This window comes from Narcine bancroftii, chromosome 6 (assembly GCF_036971445.1).
Source record: "Narcine bancroftii isolate sNarBan1 chromosome 6, sNarBan1.hap1, whole genome shotgun sequence".
Lineage (NCBI taxonomy): Eukaryota > Metazoa > Chordata > Chondrichthyes > Torpediniformes > Narcinidae > Narcine > Narcine bancroftii.
The window spans coordinates 164,072,687-164,099,158 of NC_091474.1; the positions used below are offsets into that span (position 1 = coordinate 164,072,687).

A 26,472-nucleotide genomic window follows, 5' to 3' on the forward strand; every position below is an offset into this window, starting at 1 on the left:
ACAGTCCTGACCCAAAATGTTGATCATTCCTTTCCCTCCAGGTTCATCAACCTGACTCTCAACATGGACAAGAAGAAGGAGATGATCGTGAACTTTAGGAGGACCAGGAATAACTCTCTAGTAGAGGGATGGAGAGCACCAGGTTCCTTGGAGTTCACCTAACTAGTGACCTATTATGAACACACAACATCTCCTCATTTCCTGAGAAGACTGAAGCAGGCAAGGCTACCAGCCATCATTATGTCAACCTTCTATAGAAGCTCTATTGTGAGTGTTCTGGCCACCTGCAACACAACGTGGTACAGTTGCTGCAGAGAAATGTATCGAGGTAAATTCACAGGACCATAACAGTGGCAGAGAGGATCACTGGAGTTTCCCTCACCCCACCCCCCATCAATATGATCTATGGGATCGTTGTCTGAGGAGGGTGCTCAGAATCATTCAGGACCCCTGAATGCTGCACACAGCATCTTTTAGCTGCTACCATTGGGGAAGTGATACAGGAGTATCAGAGGTTCTTCCCATGGGCAATGAGAATGTAGGAGTATCAGAGGTTCTTCCCATGGGCAATGAGAATGCTGAATGACCAAAGGAACAGCTCACACTAACGACCCAAAACTCTCATTTGTAAAAAGCAATATTTATTCATTTATTTTTATAGATATAATACTTGTTCTGCATATGTACTGTTTGTCTGTATGTGCATTATGTCTGCGTGTTTTTGCTCCGAGGACTGGAGAAGGGTGATTTTTTGGGTTGTTCTTGTACAATCAGATGACAATGAACTTGACTTGATCTTTGTAGTCTTCCTGTTTTCCTGAACTTGTGAGTGTGGGGGAGCCGGGATCAAGGTCTGTAAATGTTTGGGAAGCATTTGAAGGGAGGACGTTTTAGAGGGGACATCAGGGGTAGGTTTTTTACACAGAGAGTTGTGGGTGCCTAGAATGCATTGCCATTGGAGGTGGAGGCTAGAACAACAACGGCATTGAAGAGACTCTTAGACAGGCACATGAATTAAAGAAAAATAAAGGATTATGAGTAGGAAGGGTTTTGGGGATTTTTTTTAGGTATCTCTAACATTGTGGGCTGAAGGGCCTGTACTGTGATGTTCCATGTTCATATCTCTCTAAATGATAGCATTATAAGAAGCAAGGTTTAAATATTTCTCAAGCAGCTTAACTGATGTGTTGATGGCAATGAAACTTCAGACCTTTAGAGTTTGCTATTACCTATATATCAAAAGTCAATTTCTGAGTCATGGTTTAAAAAAAACAAAATCATTAAATTCCAGGAAATAAGACTCTAGTTTGTGTATTTTTTTTTCTTGTAATTTAATCTTTTGGAGTCCACGTAAACATTCTTGATCCTCTCAAGACCAATATTTCATCTTCAGCTGAGAGTGAAACTCCCACTACCCTCCTGTTCTTTCCTTACTGTAATATTATTGTGATAATTGGTCAACCCCTTCTCTTCAAGGCTGTAATATGATGCAGAAAGAGTTCTGAGAGCTGGTTTGCAGAAGTGGTTGGTCTTTCAATAATAAAATACTACAGCACTTGACAAATGTTCACCAGGTAAAATGGGTGCTAGGCATCTAGACCTGCAAGAGAAATAGGAATGTTCAGGATAATAAAAAGCCTGAGGGTCAAGAGTGAGCACTTTAAGACATGTGGTAACAGAGGCTTCATTTCTAAACATTCAAGTAATCTGCTGGGATCTCAAGTGCTATCGAGCTAAAATACAAGCCACCTGCAAGTTAAGATGTATCTGGGCTCCAGGCCAGAAAGGGAAGGAAGTGGTTCCTCGGGGAAACTTTTCCACAGGATGAAAGGGCGAATACTGTCAAATTATAATGGAATGTGATTTCTGTGAGCAAAATTGATTTTTAACTTGTACATCTCAGATTTAAAGATGCCAATGCAAGATTAAATCTTCACCATCAATACTTTGTGCCTTAATCATAGGTCATTCCCTAGATTAGGGTAGCATTTAGGAATTCTTCTGATAAAGTCCCTTGATTCAGTTCTTGATATCATTGAGATCATGAACAGCTGTGGGCTGCCCATGAAGTCAATATCTTGCTTTAGAAAGCTAAGGCCTGAATTTCTGACCATGAAAGGAAGTGGCAATAGGACCAAGTTTTGCAAAACTGCACCAAAAAATGAAATAAAACATGCACTAAGTTGTTTACCATTATTTGATTTATTTCCACACCCTTCACTTCACATCACATTAAAACAAAAGTGTTTTAATTGGTGAATCATGGTAAGGAGATGAAGGCAAGAGGGCATGAGGAATTATTTACTAGTTCGACAAACAAGATTGGAATTTCAAATTAATCTTATAGAATAAATGATCAATGATGTATTTTGGTGATGCTGTAGTGTTTGTGCTTCGTGAGCGTGGAGTAGAAAGACATGCACACCAAAGCTTTGACGTTGAGACTGGTTTATTGCACTGGGATCACATTTATATGGGTGCCAGGTACTGACATTAGGGCCCTGCATCATTGAAGCACCAGCCTGGGATTGGCCCGCGTTCCCGCCACAGTTCCCCGTCTTCCTGCCACGCGGGAGGTCACCTGGGATGATGGCTGGTGTCACCCCCAGGTCTGCGTGGTTGCCACGTTCATTGGCCATTTTGTGGGCTGATCCATGTCTCCAGGCTCAGGCTGCTTCAATGCTCTCCATGAATGTCATGGGAGGCATCCGGCTTCCTGATATAATAGTTTGTAATGGATTTATAAGAATCTCTCTAACTTTGGCCTTTCTCACTTTTCAGGTATCTTTGTACAGACAAAATTCATGAAAAATGCCCCCATTCTATGTGGGTCTTCCATGTGATAAAAGCTGGATGTTTGGATTTGAAGGTGTCTGGGTTTAAGGTTTTCAGTCACCTGGTTGAAGCTCTTATGGTAGCTACTGGATATTTCACATTTCCTCTGGAGCAAGAACATAAATCAATACTTTAGAAAAGAAGCAGAGATGCAAGAAAATAGCCTGGATCACCAGAGTCAAATGTCTGAATCATAGAGGGCCACAAGGGTATGAATGTTAGAGATTAGCTGTGTGCCAGTGAGTGGTGTTGTATGATAAGATCCATCCTTTGTACCTTGTTCATAGACAGACCATAATGAGTATCTCGTAATATAAGATTTGCAAACTATACCTTGGAATGTTTTTCCATCTAACTTAGTGTAATAAATGTCACAGGACTCTATCAAGGGGAAAAAAAAAAAATCATGATTTGATTGGAGAGTTTTTTTTTGCAATGTCTTAGAACAGTTTTTGGTTACAATTTGATCAGAAAAAAATATTGTCACTGGAGTAAGGTTCAGTGTAATAATGGTTCCGGGAAATTGAAAGGACATGGGTTCTACAATTTGATTAATGTAGGGATCTCTTTAAAGCAATTACATGCATAATAATAGAATAGATGGATGGATAGGTTAGTCCTAGACATGAAATTGTTCCGGACTTGGATCACAATGAGCATCCAGCGTATCGGGAGTAAAAGATCATGATTGTAATACAGGTGCCTAACCTTTTATCCGGGATCATCGGGACCAGACACCACCATTGTTCAGAATCTTCCGGATTTCAGAATCATTTTGATTTTGGTCCCTTGAAGCCCGTCTTCCTGAGTTGCACTGCTACTGCCTTTTCTCTCTCCCCCCCTTCCCCCACTGCCACTGCTGTACCAGCACCAGAGCCCCCTTCTCGGTTCCCCTGCGCTAGCGCTAGTACAGCAGTTTCAGCTGCATGGGGGATTATGGGTAGTGGCGATGGCCATTGAGCCACCACTGCCGGGCTGACTGAAAGCATCACAATGCTGGACAGGCATCAGTATACGGTGATTTGTAGGCACTTATAAAGAGGCGGAACGACATAGGATATTCTAACGTGAGTTGAGCGAGGGTCATACTCGATGGGTGGGGTACTTATAAAATAATAATACCACTAATTAGCGATGGAGAACATGACGGGATACACGGGAGCTGAGCAAGGGTTGCATTGGATCATGTTTGATGCCAAACTCCATCTTTGATGAGCAGGTGTCATCTACCAAAAAATGTACCAGTTTTTTGAGGTTGCCATTTTTCGGAATCCTGGATAAAAGGTGAGGCACCCGTATCTTTGGAGTATTTTGAGAGATGATAAATACATAACAAAAGTTATTTATTTGAAAGATGGCACATAAAAACTACTTTCATGTTGAGACTTTGATACTTACAGTCGACTGAATTTCTATGAAACAGTCTGTGACAAAGATATTGTTTGAGCAGCCACAAAATGACTGCTATCCAATAAATTCTTACAGACATACCAAGAAAACCACTAAAACCACAATGCTGGAGAAACTCAGCAGGTAAACAGTGTACTTTATTGAGCAAAGATGGATAAGTCCTGCATTGACGTGTCTGCCCATGGCCTCATATACTGTCAAACATAGACCGCCATAAATTGGAGGAGCAACACCTAATATTCCGTCTTGGCACACATTAACATCGGCTTCTCCAGTTTCCGCTAGATCACTCCCTGTTCTTCCTCTCCCTTCTCCATCCCCAATCATTGCTTTTGGATCTTTATCTTTACTCTACAAAGTTCACTGTTTGACCTGCTGAGTTTCTCCAGCATTGTGTTTTTACTCAACCATGGTGTCTGAAGACTTTCGTGTTTTACTTCCATATCTTCATGCTTAAAGATATTCTAAGATATTGTGAAATATTATGGAATTCTAAATACTTCTGAATCAGACCTTTTAAATCTGATAACCTTAAACAAATGTTTATCCATGAAGTTCTATGTGGAAACCAAAGACTTACTGTAGATGGGTACACTCAGGGCTTTCTAAATTAAGTAAATAGTTAATTCTTGAGTCATGTAAATTGGCTGAGACAAATAGTATGATAATTGTATACACATGCCTCGTATTTTGGACAATGATTCAATTTATTGATCAATAGTTAGCTTTATTTGTCAACATGATAAAAGAAAGCAAAACTATATATGCAAGTGGTTATGAAATTATAATTTGGGTTAGCTCTTTAAACTCAGACAGTGATGCTCCAATCCATTTTGCTTTTTATTTGTTTCCATAATGGACTTATTCTAGGTTCCTCCATATCTGCTTCTCTTCAGAGGAAGCACACAGTGATTATCGATCTTCCTATGATAAAACGTTCCAATTAGACCTCCATGAGCTAATTCCAAGAAATACTGAAAAGCAAGGTATTTCACTCACCAGTGTATGAATGTCATTTCAAAATCTCTGTTGTTTACTTTATTTACAGTACGGGCACAACCCTGAGCTGAATAGCAATTCACTGCCCTCCTCGAGTGGTGTTGGGGATCATGATAGCAAATGCAGACATCTCTGCTCTGATTTGAACTGGATGCCTTTACTGCTGAGTATGTGAAGGCAGAGCTGATGCCAATGGGAAGTATTTGGAGCACCCTCACTTTTTGTCAATGCACACATAAGGGTTTTATAATTTGAACTTAGTGAAATCGTTTTGGAGCTCAATGCTCCAACTCATGCCCTTTCAATCTGCCATAACTGTATATTTTCAGCTGGAGAACTGATTCCCGAAACCCACTAATGCTATTTGAACAAATTGTCAACTATCTATTGGTTAGTTGCGGTTGGTATTTTTCTACAAGGATATCCAATGTGTTACTGAATGTGAATTTTGTCCAATATCACACAGAATAATGATCCAGGGCAGTGATCTCAGCACTTCTACCTGTGTCACATGCTAGTGAGGTTAGAAACAGGAGGATAATGCAGCTAATGTGGCTAAAGATATGGTGCAGGAGGAAGGGCTTCAGGTCTCTGGATCATTGGGCTCTCTTCCCGGGAAGGTGGGACCTGTTCCAACAGGACGGTTTGCGTCTGAATGGAAGGGGACTAATATCTTTGTAGGAAGGTTTGCTAGTGCTGCTCTGATGGGTTTAAACTAGATTTGTAGGGGATGGGAATCAGAATGCTAGAGCAGTCAGAGGAATGAAGGAGGGAAAAGATGATGTTAAAATTACATGCACCGTTAGAAGTCAATGGGTTGAACATGGTGGAAATGTTCTCAGGTCCATCTAATTCAATTCAAGGAGTATTGTAGGAAAAGCAAATGAGCTTAGAGCATGGATTGACACGTGGAATTAGTCAAACTTGGTTGCAGGAGGGACAGGACTAGCAGCTCAATGTTCCAGGCTTCTGTTGCTTTAGATGTGGTAGAATTGGGGGGGAGGTGGGGGGAGATGAAAGGTTTGTCAGGGAAAATATCACAGCTGTGCTCAGGCAGGACAGACCAGAGGGCTCATCTACTGAGGCTATGTGGGTGGAGCTGAGGAATGGGAAAGGTATGACCACACTCATGGGGTCATATTATAAACTGCCCAATAGTCAGCAAGAATTTGAGGAGCAAATCTGTAGAGACATGTTAGAGCCCAGACAGCTGCAGGAAACATAAGGTTGTGATCATAGGAAATTTTAACTTTCCACATATTGACTGGGACTCCCATACTGTAAAAGGGCTGGATAGCTTAAAGTTTGTCAAATACGTTCAAGAAAGTTTTCTAAATCAATATACAGAGGTACCAACTAGAGAAAATGGAATACTGGATCTCCTATTAGGGAACGAGACAGTTCAAGAGACAGAAGTATGTACAGGGGAACATTTTGGGTCCTGTGATCATAATACCATTAGTTTTGTTAATTATGAAGAAGAATAGATCTGGACCTCGGGTTAAGATTCTAAATTGGAAAAAGGGCAATTTTGAGTAAATAAAAAAGGATCTAGAATGCATGGATTAGGATAAGTTAATTTTGGGCAAGGATGTGTGAGGTAAGTGGAGGACATTCAAAGGTGAAATTTTGAGAGTACAGAGTTTGTATGTTCCTGTCAGGATAAAAGACAAGGTTAGAATCCATATGAAACCTTGGTTTTTGAGGGATATTGGGGTTCTGGTTCAGAAGGAGAGAGAGGTACTTAACAGGTATAGGCAACATGGAGAAAATGAGATATTGAGAAGTATAAATATAATAAGAAAAGCCTTGGGAAAGAAGTCAAGAAAGCTAAAAGAAGACATGAGATTGATTTGGAAGACAATAGGATGGAAAATCCTAAGAGTTTTCTATAGGTATATTAAGAGCAAAAGGAGATTAAGGAACAAAACTGGTCCCCTTGAAGATCAGAGTGGGTCGGCTAAGTATGGAGCCAAAAATTGGGGAGATCTTAATTTTTCTTTCATCAGTATTCACTCAGTAAACAGACACAGAGTCATGGGATGAAAGGAAAACAAGCAGTACGGTCATGGAACCTATAAAGATTAAAGAGGAGGAAGTTCTTGCTGTCTTAAAGTAAATAAGGGTGGATAACTCCCCAGGGCATGACAAGATATTCCCTAGGACCTTGAGGGAGGCTAGTGAAGAAAATGCAGTAGCTCTGGCAGAAATATTTAAGATGTCCTTAGCCATGGGTGTGGTGCCAGAATAAGGCTCCAAACGTAACCTTGGAAACTATAGGCTGGTGAGCCTGATGTCAGTAGTAGGTAAATTATTGGAAAATGTTCTAAGATATTGGATGTGCTATAATTTTGATGGCCATGGACTTATTAGGGATAGTCAGCATTGCTTTGTGTGTGGTAGGTCATGTTTAACCAACTGTGAGGTTACCAGAAAAGTTGATGAAGGAAAGGCTGTGGACGTTGTCTGCATTAAGGCCTTTGACAAAATCCTACATGGGAGGTTAGTCAAGAAGGTTCAGATGCTAAGGTTCATGGTGAAATAGTGAACTGTATTTGACAATATCTGGACAGGAGAAGCCAGAGAGTAGTGGTGGATGGTAGCTTCTTAGATTGGAGACCTGTGACTAACAGTGTGCCACAGAGATTGGTGCTGGGACCATTGTTGTTTGTCATCTAAATCAATGATCAGGATGATAATGTGGTAAATTGGATCAGCAAGTTTGGTTTGCAGATGATACTAAGATGATACTAAGACTGGGGTTATTGTGGACAGCAGAAGGTTTTCAAATCTTGCAGAGGGATCTGGAGCAGCTGGACAAGTGGGCTGAAAAATGGCAGATGGAATTTAATGCAGACAAGTGTGAGGTGTTGCATTTTAGAAGGACAAACCAAGATAGGGCATACAAGGTAAAATGGTAGGGCACTGAGGAGTGCAGTAGAATAGAGGGATCTAGGAATACAAATACATAATTCTCTACAAGTGGTATTATAGGTGGATAAGGTTATAAAGAGAGCTTTTTGGTTATTGGCCTTCATAAATCAAAGTATTGAGTACGGAGTTGGGATGTTACAGTAAAGTTGTACAAGAATTGGTGAAGCCAAATTTGGAGTAATGTATGCAGTTTTGGTCACCGAAGTACTGGAGAGATATCAATAAAATGGAAAGAGTGCAGAGAAGATTTACTAGGACGTTGCTGGGACTTTGGGAACTGAGTTATAGGGAAAGATGGAACAGATTAGGACTTTATTCCCTGGAGCATAGAAGAATGAGGGGAGATTTAATAGAAGTATTTAAAATTATGAGAGGGATAGACAGAGTAAATGTAGGTAGGCTTTTCCCACTGAAGATGAGTGAGATACAAATCAGAGGACATGGGTTAAGAATGAAAGGGATAAAGTTTAGGAGAAACATGAGTGGGGAAATTCTTCACACAGAGAGTGGTGGAATGAGCTGCCAACTGAAATGGTGAATGCGGGCTCAATTTTAACATTTAAGAGGAGTTTGGACAGGTACATGGATGGGAGAGGTATGGAGGGCTATGGACTGGGTGTAGGCCAGTAGACTAGGCAAAAAAAATGGTTTGACACTGACTAGAAGGGGTAAAGAGGCCTGTTTCTGTGCTGTGATGTTCTAATGTGTGAATTGGCTTCAGCTCGATCTTAATGTCAGTTGTAGCTAACACAGTTAGTTGTAGCTCCAGAAATTACAGTCACCACATGGCTCACAGCTTTGAGCTAGTTTGTGATGTTTTTTTTTCTTATTGATGGGTGATCAAGAATCATTATAGTGAGACACCCACATTCAATGGTCAGTCGTGTTCGTAGTCAGAAGTACAGCTATGAATATTTTGATATCTGTACACAATGCATCCAAATTCAAGAAATGAAAGAAGTAAAATGTGTCCTTGTACAAAACTTAAATTTATTTTAACAAGTGTAATTTAAATTGTTGCAATTCATTTAATCCTCTCTTTATTTTTTATTGGTTACATGTTGGTCCAGGACGATCAGAAATCAAGAATTCCAAGTGTCACTTAAATGCAGCCATGATCTCTTGAGGGCAATACACCATGGTGGCTGATGCCAGGAAAATATGAACACTAAAACAGTTACAAGGTCTTACAGGTTTGGCTGGGGGGCAACTGGTGGCTGTGCACTAGGTGGTAGGAAGCAAATGGGGAGTTCATCCAGGCAGTACCTCCATCACCAGTTAGTTTGCAAATGAAATTGATTTCCATGGCAATCCTTTTGCAAATATTCCACCCTGCAGATTTCAGAGCAAATATGCTTCTTTCTCTTTCTATTTTCTTCCCACTTTTTCCCAATGAAGATGAAAATTACACCCACTGTTATCATGTCCAGGCACCAGAACTTTTCTTCTCTCCAATTGGTCATTCTTTGGTTGCGTGTCAAAAATAAGTGCTAGCAGGTTTTTTCACGAATATCCACTGAATATTTGGTACTGTCTGTAAGGAGTTTGGACATTCTGTCCACATATTAGGGTTAGGTGGGTTTTCTCCGGCTGCTCTGGTTTCCTCCCATCCTCTAAAATATCCGGGGTTGGTGTTGATTAATTGGGTGTAATTAGGCAGACATGGGGTACGTGGGCTGGAAGAACCTTCCACCATGCTGTATTGTTAAAAAGAATTTAAAATGATCTCCCCAAAAAATTTCTAACCAGGTTTCTTGGAAAAGAATTAGGAAAAGGAAGTATTAAAAATGTTGAACTCTATAGCATTGGCTCCAGGTTCAAATAGATATCCAAAATAAAAATGGGATCTCAATGGCCAGGTAGGATACACGGAGGGAGGAACAAACCCACTGTTTCAAGTCAAAGGGCTCTCACTGAACTGGAAAAATCAGCTTGGAAAAAAAATCTTTCCATCTAGCCAAATGAATCATAGTGGTACTATTTGTTGTCGTCATACACTTTTTTTTCATGGTTCATTCTAGTAAAGATCAGAGATGTACCTATCAAATTATCCATTTTTTTAAAGTCACACACTTACATATCCACCATACTACTGGCAATGGCTTTCTTTAAGCTATTTTATAAATCAACTCCAAGTGCCATCTTTAACTTTGCCTTTGCAGGAACTCTTGGGCTTCAGGACACAATCATTTTTTTAAAACTATTTACAGTGTTTTGCTAGAAATCTTTGCATGATAAATTCTCAGTGACCTGGTTGCATCTAATTGACTGAATATTGCTGCTGTCTCCACATTATAGGCTTTTGATCTCTTAAAATAATCTAAAAAGAAAACTGTACTTGCATCCTATTACAATGTAGAAATTTAAGGGTGCAACAAAGAAGTAAATGAAGATTTGTTTAAAGGGAACAAAGAGTACAGGATGAATTTGATAGAAAAAGATTAATCCAGGAATTTTAAAAAAAACAAATGTGATATATAACTCCCAGGATTATCAGCAGGAGAATTAACATTGCTTTGTCTGACTCACTGGCTCTTTCCTGTCTAGTTTATTTTACAGCAGAGATTCCCATGTACCGTATTTGATGGCATATAAGATCCACTTTTCCCTGCACTGATCCCATCCCCTGTTCCCCTCCCGGCAGCCCACCACCAGTCCCCACACTAATCCCACTGCACTGCTCCCTCTTGACAACTCATCACCAGCCCCCACATTGATCCCACTGCCCCCACTCCTCCCATCCACCCCCGGGAGAGAGCCAGGCAGTGGAACCAGCACAGGGACCGACAGTGGGCTGCCGGGAAAGAGCAGGGTAGCAGAACCAGCGTGGGGACTGACAGCGGGCCAGTGGGAGAGGGCAGTGCGACCAACGTGAGGACCGACAGAGGCAGTTTGTTTTTATAAAATGCTTTCTGCTAAAGCTGAGCTGCTTTTGTTTTCTCTTGTAAATTAGAGTATTATTATTGAAAATATTTTCCTATTGTCCTAGTTGTGTTTTGTCCAAGTTTTATTTCTGCTATACTGTAGCTACATATTTCAATAACATAAAATGCTTACCTGTAAATACACTAAAAACAATTAATATTCCCTGCTGAAATGGGAGGGGGGGGGTCTTATGTGCCCATGGATCTTTTTGCCATTACATATTTCAGGAATATATTTGAAGCCTATTTTATATTGCTTGGATCCTGCAGATATGTGATTACCTTCTGGGTAAAATAGCTATGGAGGAAACAACAATTATGCACCTGAAGTACTATTTTTTATTTGTCTACCGTAAGTGATGTCATAAAAGGATCATTACTACTCCTCCTCCAATTTGTGAACCCTCTTCTGTGGTCAGCCAGGCACCTTTTTGGGCACTCCAATTGCATTAGCCCAAATTTGGTCAACAACACTGTACTATTCTTTGGGCAAGTAGCTGAGCCTTTTTTTTAATTAAACCCATCTTTTAGGACACTTCATCTATTGTACTCATCTGATTTTTGGTGGGAGGAATGAAATAGCTCCTTAAAGTTTTTGAACAGGAAAACTAGCTTTTCATGAATCATCTTCACCTTCTCTATTTCCCTCAATCCAATCTTTTCCTAGAGCTCTTCATGTTTTTAACTCTTGATCCCATTTTAATGGTGCAGTTCATTTCCAGCCTTTTTACGGACAAAGCATGACCTATGACCCTGGACACTTTTCCTGAGATCCAAAAAGGATTAATCCCTCTGCTTCATTCTTTGTCTTGATAAAGCACTGGAAAGACCTCACTTGGAATACTCTGTACAGTTTTAGCCACCTTATTTGAGAAAAGATGTGCGGGCATTGGAGAGGGTTCACAGAAGACTTACTAGAATGATACCAGCAATGAAAATATGAGGAACAATTGTTGGCTCTTGGATTGTACTCATTAAAGTACAGAAGGATGAGGGCGGAGCTCATAGAGGCATTTCCCATGGTAGGGGATTGTAGGACGAGGGGGCATAATTTCAGGATAAAAGGGTGTCAATTTAAAACAGATGTGGAAAAATTTATTTAGTTAGAGGGTCATGAGTCTGGAACTTGTTGGTACAGGCGGCTGTGGAAGCGAGGTAGTTGGATGTATTTAAGACAGAGATTGACAGGTATTTATTTGATTAGGGCATCAAGGATTACAAGGAGAAAGCTGGGGAGTGGGGCTGAGGGTGTGGATGGATCAGCTTATGTTAGAATGGTGGTGTAGACTCGATGGGCCAGTGGGCCTACTTCTGATCCTATATCTTGAGATCTTGTGATAAAACACTCTTCATGTGTTAACCCTTTCATCCCCATATAATTCTCGTAAATGCTTCTGAAACCTCTCCAACACTGATACATCTTTCCTTGGATATAGAGCCCAAAACCACTCACAATACTCCAAATGTGGACCAATAAAGCCTCAATATTACATCTTTGTTTTTACATTCCAGTCCTCTCGAAAAAAATGCTAACATAGAATTTTTCTTCTTTTCTCCCAACTCAATCTGCAAGTTAACCTTTAAGGAATCCTGCAGTGGAACTCTCAAGTCTATCCACTTCATGAATTCCCTCCCCATTTAGAAAGCAATCTATGCCTTTATTCCTTATACAAAAGTGCATGTCCATACACTTCCCTACATTGTCTGCCACTTTGTCCATTTTCCCACCCTATCTAAGTCTCTCTGTAGACTTCCTGCTTCATCAAGCAGATTATTGACGGGGCAGGATATTTTTAAATGCCCATTCTAACCCTCCATAGCTGGTACTCAGTGTTAACATTTAGAAGCAGACGTTGTAGAAATTGCCGCTTTCAGGATTCCACATTCTCTTCCATTTGCTTCATTCTGTGTGCTGATCAAAAATATGCACTACACAAATTGTTATTGTGCACACCTTGCTGAATCTGTCTGCCTTTTGCTGGATTAGACCTTTCTAACGGTGAGTAAAATAGATAAATAGTGTGACATTGCTCATACTGCTAACAAAATAATCAGGTATCTAGCTTTGGCTTCTTTCTTTATTTTGTTTTGACAATTAGGTAGTAAAACATAACTTAGTCATGCAGCTATCAATATTTTCCTATTTTGAAGATGGTGAATTGGCCTGTTACTTGGGAAGTTATGTGTCAGCTTCAGCATAGGTGAAGGACAAGGTCAGGGATACTGCATATTTTTCATCTAGCAGTGCTGAATATCAAAGTTCCTGGAAATTTTGTCAACAATGATTCCTCCCTGGGGAGTGTAATCTTGACACACCAATGCATTAACCTTGAAGGGGTTTGAATAATGATTTTTAGTGGGAACCAGCAATGAATTGGAACTGTTTGTTTTAAAAATATTCATCCTTTAAGTTCCAGGGTTCCTATACAATGTACCTTTCTTGGTATCACTCAGTATTTAAATTTAGACGTGCAGCATGGTAACAGACCCTTCCAGTCCAAGAGCCCATATCGCCCAGTTAACCTACAATTCCTGTACGTTTTTGAAAGGTGGGAGGAAACCCACGCAGACATGGGGAAACTTCTTAGACACAGTGCTGGATTTCGAACCCGGGTCCCCGGTACTTTAATAGCATCTACACTAACCATGCGACCTGATTCTATTTTCTTGTTATATTGTTATACTTAGTAGAATCTAGTTATTTAAAAGCTGGCTTGATGAATGCACTTTCTGCAGAAGATTATTATTATTATTAAACTGATATTTCCATCTAAGCATTTAAATTTAATAAAGGAAACAAATCTAATATTATGATTAATAATCTGAAAGGCAGCTTCATTGTGGCTATCCTTTGTTTGTATCCATCCATAGCAATCAAATGTAAGCTTCCTAGCTTTGATCATCTCAGCTTTGTATGGAGACTACTTCTTGCATTACAGGTCTTAGAAATTTAAACATGGTTGAAAGTACTAAAATGAACTAACAGACTAAAATGCAGTAACAGCTACCTCCAGGTTGTATCCCTTCACTCTGTAATTTCAACCAGGCTATTTCTGGCTCAGATTGTCCTTGCAGCTCTGGTATGAGCACCACATCAGATGCACACTGGTTGCCAGGGAAATGAGATATTCATTGAAATGGGCTGGATGACTTCCTGGATCCAATCAGTACCATCATACTCTTATTCTTCCAACCCTCTTTCTTTCCTATTCTACCTTGCGGTTCTGAAGAGGATGTGACATCAGACAGGGTGGCATATTAAAGGATATAGAGAATGAGGTGAGAATTACAGCCAAAGAGAGGAATCTTCTTATGGGAAATGCATAACCAGAAAATTAAAAACCATATGGGAGTATACTCACATTATTTGCTCTCAATCCCTTATTTGGGTAAAGGACAGGAATGGTACATCCCAATCATAAAAGATCCAGTCCTGGTGTTAGGTTGTATGGTTTTTCAGCAGGGAGCATGGTTTTTGGGGGTGAGGGGTTTGGACCCAATGCCAGGTCACTGGTGTGAGTGGAGGTGTGGGACTGATGGTGGTAGCAGTTGAAGAGAGGCAGCTACATAGGGGATGTTGCAGTGGAGTGAGTGCCACATCTATTGGGCGAGTGCCACATCTATTGGGCGAGTGCCACACCTATTGGGCGAGTGCCACATCTATTGGGCGAGTGCCACATCTATTGGGCGAGTACCACATCTATTGGGCGAGTGCCACATCTATTGGGCGAGTGCCACATCTATTGGGCGAGTGCCACATCTATTGGGCGAGTGCCACATCTATTGGGCGAGTGCCACATCTATTGGGCGAGTGCCACATCTATTGGGCGAGTGCCACATCTATTGGGTGAGTGCCACATCTATTGGGTGAGTGCCACATCTATTGGGTGAGTGCCACATCTATTTTAGCACTGTAATGCCAGGTTGGTCGTCTAAGCAATGCTAGCAAAATCTTTGTTCCTGATTAACAGCAGCCCAAGCATGGTGTAATACAAGTGCCTTCACCTGCCCTGTCAGATTTAAATGCCTTTACCTGTGGAGTCTGAAAGAAGAATGTGATGCTGTCTCTGTGGAGTTTGAATGTTTTCCTGTGGTAATGTAAGCATTGCCCCATATCCCAAAGCTACACCAGTTGACAACTAAATTACCTTTGAGTAAGGTGAGTGGTAGAATTGAAGGAATGTTGGAAAAATTAGTTATAGGGAATGGATTGCCTGGTGAGACAGCAAAAAATTGATGGGATAAGAAAATATGAAATCAGAGCATCTTAGAACTTGCAGTCTGGAATCTGTGACCACTTATATGCTGACTGGGCTTCCAGGACTAATGAAGCTGCCATGTCAGTGGGTCCAAATCAAGCCCCACCCATAAAAGCAGCTAGTCCACCCTGTGTCCCACTCAACATTTTGAAAAGATCCCCATGCAGTGGTTACAGGGGATTTGGTAATCAAAGGGATAAATGAGCATATCTGCCATTAACATTGCATCCATATTGTGTGTTGCATCCTTCGTGCTGAAGCAGAGGACATTCCAAAAAGATGCAGAATAGTTTTTGGAGTGAAGGAAAATATGGAACCTCCATGTATGCTGCAGTACATATAAGAAATAGTGAAAAATTAAAGAATATTGTTGATTGGCTAAGCGGCAGAAAACAGTAACTATGTCCAGTTGATTTTGTATATGCTGAGGTTAGGAAGGATTATAGATTTTTTCCATGGTTCTGCATGCCTTGTACTGTACACAGTACAGTATTGTGACTGTCAGATGCTAATTTGTAGATGTTATGCAGTCAATAATTCCCTCAAATTCACCTACTTGTAAGATAATTGTCAAAAAAATCTTGCCACTGGGTATTCTGTCAACCACGAGAATCTCTTCACCTTGCAGTGCTCCACACTGTCATCTTTAAACAACAATTGAAAAGGTGTCTATCAGGTATGGGTGGGTATGCACTTCCACCCAGTTGATGATTTGCTTCTTCTGGTTGATGTCCTGGATACAATTCTTGGGAAAAAAAAATGTAAATATCTGGGTGCAAGTTCAAAATCATCGGTGTACTTCAGTCAATCACAAGAAATTATTCTAGAACAGAACACTGCTTTTGCAAGAGTTTAGTGTTTTCTTGAAATGGAATATTTCCATTTGTATGCTTGCAATCACCGTTGTCACTGGGGAAACTCTCGTTGGTAATAATTTGTTTCCTTGCAGTAATAATTTTTCTTTTTCACCTTAATTTTATGCTAATGACAAAATTCAGCTCAGGATTTCAGTCTGCACATTTACCTTGTTTATCACATTGAGTATCTTAATTTGTCTTTAATATAATTACTTTTTAATGGCAGGAATTCTTGTCTGAGACTGAAAATGACACAAGAATAAGAGGGTCTGCACAAAAACAGATGTAACAAAGGTCTTTGATTGCTCAAATATGTCTATAAGCAAAGCATTTAGTGCAATTTGGGTTCTTTTACTTCAAGCTAAAATGATAAAGTAATGGTGTCATCTTGCAACCATAGAAGTTACTGCAAATGTTCATATGTCCATGTAAAGTTGATGGAGATATGGAGCATTCTGTACTGCTGGGGGTTGGGGTGGGGATAGAAGAATAAAATACAAATTGGGAATGACATTCATAATAGTTATAGGCCATGACAAGTTTGGTTTATCACTTTATTTAATTAAACAATTTTGATTAAAAGCTAAGCTCAGAAGACATTCAATGCTCTTTGCTTTCATTCAATATGTGGTAGAGAATATTTGAACATCCCTTAGGATATCTTAAATTGAGCTTTATTTGAAAGCCCAATCTTGTAATGGAAATTTTAATGTCTCCTGCAGAATAATTTACATAGATATGGTACTTACAAATTAGAAGCTGCAGATATTGATGTTGTTAGAATATTAGATGCTATGAAGCATTGTGTTGCAGTCTATCAGATAATATTTCTCTCATATTTAATTAATTTTGACGACCAATCTTTTGGTGAAATTTAGAGGATCGACTATTACATGCATACTATTTTTGATTATGGTAAGTACCTGCGTCATTTGGGGCATCAAGAGTTAGGACGGATGGGTGGCTGGAACCAGGTGTTAAGTCCGTGTTTGGGGTGTCGGGAGCTTGGATGGGTGGGTGGCCAGGTTGTTGGGAGCTAAGATGGGTAAGCGACCAGGTTATCAGGAGCTTGCATGGGTGGACGCTGGTGCCTAGGCAAGGGCTGGTGGTCAGGGTGTCAGGAGATCAGAAGGGTGGGCGGCTGTGGCATTGGGAGCTAGGATGGGGAAGCAGCCGGGTTATTGAGAGCTTACATGGACAGATGGCCAGGGCCAAAAAAGGGGTCAACTTTTACCCGCGATATAGGGAAAATACCAGATTTTGGGGCCAAAAATAGGGGGTTGACTTTTAAATAGGATCGACTATTACACACATATATATGGCACCATACTTTACTACACTTTGCACTAACTATAAAGTTCTGCTCTAGGACATGACACTTTGTTCTAATCTGAGATGAAAAAAATTGCAATTGTGCTTCAGGTCCAAACAACGTGCTTAGCATGCAGTTTCATTATATAATTATTTACTTAAGACAGATTCAGTCTTGTATTGTCACCTATCAACTACCAATAAGTCTGTGTTTACTTCAAATTACACTTCAGTGTTTGAAGTTGATAATGTAATAAGTCATGTAGTAAATAGCCTCAGGAGTACAGGTGCTCTCAGTTATATATATATGTTAAGAGTTGCAGCTTGTTTGACATTTGGGATTTGAAGGCAATCCGCTCGCTCAGATAATCTCCAATTGCAATTTTATATGTGACCGTACACTTTCCTTCAACAAATCTCAATATCATTTATAATGCTGGAAATAATAAAACCATGATCATTTAATTTTGGGATTTCTCCATCTTCATTTTGTAGTGCCATTACTTGGAGACAGATATCTGTCCTTGTGAAAGAATCTACCAGAAAAATGCACCAGCTTTCACATTCTGCCCAGAAATGCTGGCATTTACCCTCAATGATTCCTGGATCATGATGCAAATGCAGAAGACCCAGACTTGCTGGCTGAGTTCCAAGGGCTGCTGGAATCCAAGGGAGGCTTGTGATGTAACCAGGAGCATCCACTTATTCTGGGAAATCTGTCCTTGTATCCTGTGATTTGTTGGATTTGGTGCTGCATCTGCCAACCCATTCACTTCAATGGGGATTTTACGGCTATGAGATAAAAGATAAGTAGGCAAACCAACTTAAAAGAGAATTTGCCAGAAAAAAATCAGTTAGCAGGCCAGGCAGCGTCTGTGCATTTGCAACCCTTCGTCGGAAATGGAAAAGAGAAAATACAAATTAGTTTTCAGTAGTATTGAAGATGAAGAGTGACATGCAGAATGATTAGAATATCCCCAATCTAATGAGCCCATATCCCTTACAGGGGGCTGTCACCAGCATTTTAGATTTCTTGGCTTGCTTACTATGTTGTTAATGGTGAGGTTTTGGGTCCTGCACAGCAGACCAATCGAGCAAGGAAAAGAACACCAACATTATATAAATATGGTAAGTGGAGAATTCTAGAAATGCCAGGCAGCATCCTTGGAAAGAGAAACAGTTGATGTTTCAGATCAGGGACCGTCAGGGGTGAGAAAGTAAGAAACAATATTGTTTAGGTAGGAGAGAAGGTGGGGAAGATGATGGAGGGAACAAATGGAATATCTCTGACAGGGTGAAGTCATATAGCAGATTGGATCAGGTTAGTTGCTTTACTCTATTGCTAATGTGGCTCTGGCCAACTCGGATATATCCAGCAGCTCAGATTTTACATAGACAGGGGGGAAAAAAGCAATGCAGGCAAAATGGTTCTTATGGATGGAAAAAAGAGGATGTTATCTGTAGTTGGAGAATATGACCTTGAACCTCCAAGGGTTCAAGTTGTCCTGACTGAAGGTGATGGTTTGTACCTGAGCTTCTATTTGGTCACATTGTAGCAAAAAGGAAAGAGTGGGAGTAGTTTGATGAATTAAAGGGTCAGGTAGGTGGAGGTTCAGAGTCGTCCCTGTGCAGTACTACACAAAACAATCACCCAATGTATGCTTGGTTTCTCCATTGTAGAGAAGATCACATTGTAAATACTGAATGCAATGTTGCTTATATTTCCAAGGGAAAGTACCATACAATAAAAAGTGGTATGCAGAGATAGAAGAGCTGACCATACCATGATGAAAGAGACAGGGACGATGTCCAGTGGTGGAATCTGGATGCAAATAAGAATTTTTAAAAAATTATTTATATAAATATCCTTTTAAGTATTTTTCGGTCACTTTTTTGTTTTTATTTTATTTTATTTTTAATGGTTCACTCCTTTGAATAGCTTTTCCATGTTTCTGAATGTCAGGAACAATCAGCATCAATGAAAACCCTTGGTGTCTTTGACACATTCAGAGTGACTTTGCTATCAAAGATTCATGGTGGAATTTCTTGGTCAGGTTAAGTTCTGGGCCAGCCACAAACCCTAGTTGGATTGTGCAGTTAAGATGTTTCCAGCCAGAAATCTAACTCTCCTAATGCTGATATGGGAAGTGTGCAATATTGATGCAGATAAATAGCGAGTGTAGGCAATGAGTTGTATTCAGAAAGTCATATTTGAAGCAAATATGTCAACATCTGAATCGATAGTGTGCAATAATATTGTGAGAGGTTTCTTAAAATGCAATGAAAATTATGTGTATAATTGCTGGCATAAAAGATAATCAGAAGATATGCAATTTTTTTTATTCCTGGAGATACCAGGGTGGGTTAGATACTGAAATGGAATAGAAAACAGGGAAGAAATAAATAGGTAATTTTCAGATTTGGTCACTTGTGTCAGAAATAAAACTTCTCACACATGAGTCTCTTTAAAACTGATGACACGACAAGCTTTATTTACAAGTCTGCAGAGTTGGACTCAACTGGTTTCTCACCAGTTAAGCCCCGATACATACAGTGCATTGATTTTTATGCCCTTATTGTTTGCCCTTCCCCTTCTTATTAATACTGTTTTAATTGGTTAGTATTACAAAAGCATTCTAAGTATAACTGTATTTTTAATTATCACGTTCGTTACGTACGCTGTGAACTCTACATACACTAAATTCTGTTTCTCACCCTTCTTATCAATCCTTTGTCTCCTGCATGTCTCTCACTATGACCATGAAAAGATAGGTTTAAAAAAACATATTCAGCAGATCCTTTTGACCTTGACTGCTAGTAAACTCCCTGTCCGTTCTGGCTTCCCTGTTTATGATTAATCATCACATTTTAACTTAAGTCGTTTTAACCTAAATTCTCTATATAACAACTTGGACCTGGTATCAGTCTTGGTGCCCCAGTCATTCACATTCCAAAGCATTTATTTTTCTGGGGGAATCAAGTGTTGTATATCCAAGTTGACCCAGAAATGGTTGAATCTCTGGAATTCTTTACCCAAGAGGCTGCAAACATTCAGTTACTGGGTGTGTTTAAAAGTTAAGAAGAGATTTTCTAATATTAAGTGAATCTGGTACAGGAAAGTGCCATTGAGGAAATAGATAATCCGTAATTATATTGAATGGTAACCAGGCATGAGGGCCTACATTGCCTTCTCCTGCTTGTACTTTTTTATTAGTTGCTGTTTTGCTCCTCAGCAGCATGATTACATTTGATTGATTAAATAATTAACCCTTGTAACCAATCAACATTTTATGCTGTAAAATGCACACAATTGATGAATCTTTCATCCATTACTGAATTTTGTTGGTTATATTCAAGCCATTTCTATCAAACCTGCTTCTACACTGAATTAAGACTATTTGATACATTTGGATCAAATTAATTATATTGTCTTTAAATAGGTCATAATTTATTTTAGAAACCTGACCTCTCCAGACACATGCCAATTGGCTGCATTTTCCATGTTGATATTCGCAGGATCAATTATTCCAAGTCTGTCCATTGGGAATATATTTTATGGAAATGTGGATGTCCCTGCAGTCTCCCAAGCTACTTTCCTAGAGCGAAAGCTTCAGAATCCAGAAAGTAAATATGCATTATCTTCCTCTTACTTTTAACTCAATTAAATTAAGTTACTGTGTACAAAAGTTGTCACGAATTCAAAACTTAGATTGCTAAAATTACATTTTTAATTTGTGCTTTGAACTAAGTGCTGATCATGGAAATATGCCTTTTTGAATATGTTCTTCCTGAAAATGTAATTTAGTTAGAGGTTATAATGAGGTTATAACGTCGAGGTACTCGAGATGGCAGAGGTCGACAGCATCGAGTCCACGCTGCTGAAGATCCAGCTGCGCTGGATGGGTCACGTCTCCAGAATGGAGGACCATCGCCTTCCCAAGATCGTATTATATGGCGAGCTCTCCACTGGCCACCGTGACAGAGGTGCACCAAAGAAAAGGTACAAGGACTGCCTAAAGAAATCTCTTGGTGCCTGCCACATTGACCACCGCCAGTGGGCTGATAACGCCTCAAACCGTGCATCTTGGCGCCTCACAGTTTGGCGGGCAGCAGCCTCCTTTGAAGAAGACCGCAGAGCCCACCTCACTGACAAAAGGCAAAGGAGGAAAAACCCAACACCCAACCCCAACCAACCAATTTTCCCCTGCAACCGCTGCAATCGTGTCTGCCTGTCCCGCATCGGACTGGTCAGCCACAAACGAGCCTGCAGCTGACGTGGACTTTTTACCCCCTCCATAAATCTTCGTCCGCGAAACCAAGCCAAAGAAAGAAGAAAGATAATGAGCAATCAAAGAGTACAAGGAATAATGATCCTATTATACTTTTAATGCAGCTACATGCCCTTTTCAAACAGCCAGAGAACGATTTAACTGTATTGAATGTTGAAAGAATGTTGAATGTTGTCACTGCCTCAGTGGAGCCATGAAATTTATTTAAAATTGGCTCAGCAAAAAGGTTTGACAACCTGGCCTTGCACGTCCTTGTGAACTGTACAAGTAGAAGAATTTGTGATGCAGAAGGATGCCTCAAAGAGACATTAACATTACTCTGATAATGTCAAAAATTTTAAAGATTGATTGATTTAAAGAGAACACAAATAAAGGATAATGTGGATCTCCCAGTGGCCACACATTTCAATTCCCTATCCCATTGTTTTGCTGAACTCTCTGTCCATGGTCTCATGCACTGCCAGACTGAGACCTCCTGCACATTGGAGGAACAGCACTGTTCCGACTGGGCACCCTCCAAATGGATGGCATTAATATTGACTTACCTGGCTTTTATTAAAACCACACCCCTCACTTCTCTCCCCCTGCCCCCCACCCCCGTCTCCTTCCCCCAGCTCTGTCTCTCCCTTCCATCTCCTTTCACACAAATATGATAAATTCTTATCTCATCCCTTTTCATATCCAATTAGCACCATTTGTTGGTCTGGATTCCTCCCCCAGCCAGCATTGTCTGAATTGTGAGATTGTCTGCTCTTGCCTCATTCCACTTATTCCTTGAAGAAGGGCCCAGGCCCAAAACATCCGCAATATATCTTTGTCTCTGATGGACGCTGAAAAGACCGGCTAAGTTCCTCCAGCATTTCGGTGTGTTTTTACTACAATCACAGCATCTGCACACTTTCATGTTTTACATGAATAAAGGAGAAGAATTGTGCAAATAGAATATGAACAAATCAATGTATTTCTGTGAAGAACTTCTGTGAGCTACATTATTGTGCCTCAAACTATATTGTTTTTAATAGTACACAGACTCCATCAAAACTGAACCCTGACAGGGTTGAGTACTTAGTTCCCTGCTCTACTCGCTATAGACCAATGACTGTGTGCCTCAGTATGCAACAACACTACAAATTTGCTGATAATCCCACCATTGTGGGTTCTATAAAAAGGGGCAATAAGTCAGCCTACAGGAGGGAGATTGAAAACTTGGTTGAATGGTGCACTAACAACAACTTCGCACTCTATGTCACCAAAACCAGGAAGCTGATTATTGACTTCAGGAAGGGAATACTTGAGGTGTACCAGCAGCAATAATTGGGGATCAGAGCTGAAGAGAGGAAGCAAATTTAAGTTCTTGGGAGTCACTATCTCGGAGGAATTTCCTGGACCCAACACAGTAAGGGCATCGAGAAGAAAGCATGTCAGTGCCTCTATTTCCTCAGGAATTTGAGGATGTTCTGTATGAAATCAAAAACTTTGGCGAACTTCTACTGATGTGTAGTGGAAAGTGTGCTCTCTGGCTGAATCATGGACTGCTATGGGGGCACCAATAGCTCTGAGCAAAAGGTAGTGGACACAGTAGTACATCATAGGCAAAACTCTTGCCACCATCTAGAAAATGTAAATGGAACACTGCTGTTGGAAGGCAGCAGCAATCGTCAAGAATCCCCACTCCATTCTTGCTCCTGCTATCAGAAAAGAGGTTTCGGCAATCATACCACCAGGTTCAGGAACAGTTGCTACCCTCAACCATCAAAATCTTAAACAACAGGCTCAATCAGGGACTCATTTAAGGGCTCTTACATTGTACATTATATATTATTGAATTTCTTTCTGCATTTGCACAGTCAGTTTATTTATATTTTACTTAATTTTTCTCAAGTACAGTTTGCACTCACTGATAAGTAGATATTATGGCTGGCACACAGGAAAAAGAATCTTGTATGTGATGTTATTTTGGCTCTCTGACAATAGAACTTTGAGTGGAAGAATAATATAACCCACATTCCTGAATTTCTGATGGGGCGCATGAGCAGAAATTGACACACACAAGTAACTCATTGTATGCAGAATACATGAGTAATTCCTTATGTAATATATCAGAAGAAAAACATTAAGTCATTGATTACAAATGTGAAAGGCATGTGCAAGCTTTCTAATATATTCTATTTTGGATAATTGTATAGAGCTGTATTAGTGAATTTGTGAACATGGTTTATGTGGACAAATTATCTAATAAAAATTAAATTTAAATGCATGTGTAGATTTTTATGATAAATTGGATTAGTGACACTGCACTCAATTCAAAAATGTCAAAAATTATAAGGTGTGTGTAAAATATAGTAAGAAAAGAAATTACAGCGCCAGACATTGAACATGACTAGGTGCTGCTCCATCATCAATTTCCTTCTCCATTTGTATGGGGAGATAGATTCTTCTGATCTTACTGGATGCTGTAATATTTTGTGTTGCCCTCCAGATTCATGGCAATAAAGTTGCTTTGCAGAAATAGGGCGAACATTCTCTGCATTGACGTTTGTCACGGAATATGCTATGTTTACTATCACCTGAGTAGCTTTGGAGAATACTCACCCGACTTTATTGTCCTTAACCTAAACATTCTATACCTGGCATTGATAGTAGCCAACAAACTTCTCTGACACAGATCTGACCAGAGTTGTTTGTCAATTGTTGCATCTAAGTCTGACTCGCATCTCACCCTAGATTTATGCAAACCTGGCGTTGGGCCAGTAAAAAGTTCATTCTATCAATAAACATATACATTTCCTTCATGGTGTAGATACTCCTTTTCAGTGAGTCCTGGTAGAGTCATTTCAGGACCCAAATTGGCCCTAAGGAAGGATCACAACTGAAGGTAACAAAAAAAAGGTCTTATTGGACAAGTCATATTTCTTCTTCAGCTGTTCAAATGACATGAACAGTCCCTTTTTCATAGCAATCTTCCAGAAGCTGTATCCCATTATGATACCAGGTTTCCAAAAATTTATTGTTCCAAGTCATGGGTTTAAGTTCATCCTGTCTTAATGGTGTCTTCAGTGACTATCCTCTTTTCAGTCCAGAGCCTCCACAGGTCTCACCCATATTTTAACCAAGTTTTTTTAAAATGGGGTTGTTTGTTCAGCTGGCTATAATTTTGGAATTCTATTTATACATGAAATCATTATATACCTTCTCTTTTAGACAATTTGTACCCAGGAAGGGATATCGTCCCACTTAAAAGATGAAGAAATGAATCTCGTTTGGGCCCCTAAATAATACTTTTTGAAACTAGCCAATAGATTGATTTGAAACCAGGTATCGATTGATCCATTATAATTTTCTCCATCAACTATACCTCACCCCACAGAAATTAGACCAATATAAACTTGAATGATCAGAGATGAGTTTTAGGTGTGATGTAGAGGTTGGTTGCTTCTTGCATCCTATCTGGCTTTGCATGAAGGTAAGGCCCTTCTGATAAGACCTCTGTAACACCCAAAACAAGATAATGGGATTCATCTTCCCAGTAGACCCAGTGCTTTGTATTCTGGGGAACTTGATCATGGTTGGTAGATCACTAACTAATTCTCAAATTAAATTCTCAGAAAATGTCTTATTTGTGGCCAGGAAGTGCGTAGCAGTAACAAGGAAGTCTGATTCCAATCTACTCAAGGATAGGTGGGCTTTGGAGATGAATAGTTGCATCCCACTTGAAAAGGTCACATACAATCTCAAGAAGGGATATAACACCTTCCTAAAAATCTGGCAGCCTTATTTAGAGCATATATAAGGTTGGTGCCAATATAAGGTTACAATTGCTGCTGGTTAGCCAGTAAACCTCTGTAAAGAATTTAACACTGTGGTATTATTGTGTCTCCATATGTTTTATTGTATGCACTGACAATAGGATGATTCTTATTGTGTTTCTTTTTCTTTGTTCTTTCTCTGTTTAATAGGACATAGAGAGGGGAGGGGGTGGAGGGAGGGGTTCTCTTGATTTATATTTGGTATGATTGCTGATTGTTAAATATATTTAAAATGATAAATACAATATGACAAAAAAGCTAGAAATTCTAAAGAATTCCAACTTGCTTATCTCATACCATAATAGTGAGAAGGTGGACATATCAATATAAACTAACTGCCAAAAATCTGATCTTAAATGATGGAAACAAATCAAAATATTTTGAAAGAACTAAACATGTTTAATTGGAACAGCCAGACACACAGTTCAGACTCGTGAGCATTTTCAAGAAACAAACTGCTGAAATACCTCAAAATTCATTTTTCTTGTCTGTTTACTTGTGTTCCCTCTCCTCCCTCCCCCAATCCCCCCCCCCCCCCCCCCCATCAGCATTTTGCTATTTCCCCCCAATCCTCACAGTTTTTCACTACCCTGGATTTTTATTCTGACAAATCAATAATTTTGTCACAATCCAGCAGGAACAGTAAAGTGCTTGGCACAGCAGCCCAAACTCTTATTGCAAAAATAAATGTCTTAAGGAAAACTTTGCCCTCTGTTTAAAGGATGTGGCAAAGCAATATATTTGCACCTAATTTTGGAATGGTTCATTCTATTAGAATCACTCAGCAAGCAATTCAGTGAACTATATTTCCATAAAAAGATCATTTCATTCTGTCAAGGCTTATTCTG

At 39.8% G+C, this 26,472-nt stretch overlaps 1 long non-coding RNA gene across 2 annotated transcripts in view; it reads right to left on the bottom strand.

Annotated features, from left to right (window-relative positions):
• Positions 1–1,352: 1,352 nt before the first annotated feature.
• LOC138736683 (uncharacterized) overlaps positions 1,353–26,472 on the bottom strand; it is a 94,149-nt gene continuing 69,029 nt past the window's right edge. For both annotated transcript variants that reach the window (XR_011340502.1, XR_011340503.1), the window contains one exon: positions 1,353–1,600. This is a non-coding gene — a long non-coding RNA (uncharacterized lncRNA). The remainder of the gene's footprint in view (positions 1,601–26,472) is intronic.